Here is a 294-nt window from a genome sequence, read left to right as displayed (position 1 = left end):
ATGTTTTTTTTTTATGTATGTTCACCGATTACTCAGTCAATTGTGGACCGATTTTTCAAAATTTCATTTTTTTTATTTCGAAAGAGTTACTCTTCTGGTTCCATTGTCACCAAGTCCAAGATCCTAGGGGAATCGAGGGCAAACCTCAAGATTTATAGGGACACCTATGGCGATTTTGGCATTTTTAGCACTAAGACAAGCATTTACATTCATAAAGTAACTACTTGGTAAACTGGACCTGATGAAGAAGACGTAGATGGCCAATGGAACTCGTCAAAGCTAAGTAAAGCTCGC

The 294-nt window shown here is 37.8% G+C and overlaps 1 pseudogene; it reads right to left on the bottom strand.

Moving 5' to 3' along the window:
- LOC141441218 (EF-hand domain-containing protein D2 homolog) overlaps window positions 1–294 on the bottom strand; it is a 29,914-nt pseudogene that overhangs the window by 7,565 nt on the left and 22,055 nt on the right.

Source organism: Choristoneura fumiferana, chromosome 23 (genome assembly GCF_025370935.1).
Source record: "Choristoneura fumiferana chromosome 23, NRCan_CFum_1, whole genome shotgun sequence".
Lineage (NCBI taxonomy): Eukaryota > Metazoa > Arthropoda > Insecta > Lepidoptera > Tortricidae > Choristoneura > Choristoneura fumiferana.
Note: the sequence above shows the minus strand (reverse complement) of the source record. Positions and strands in the feature narration are given on the sequence as shown.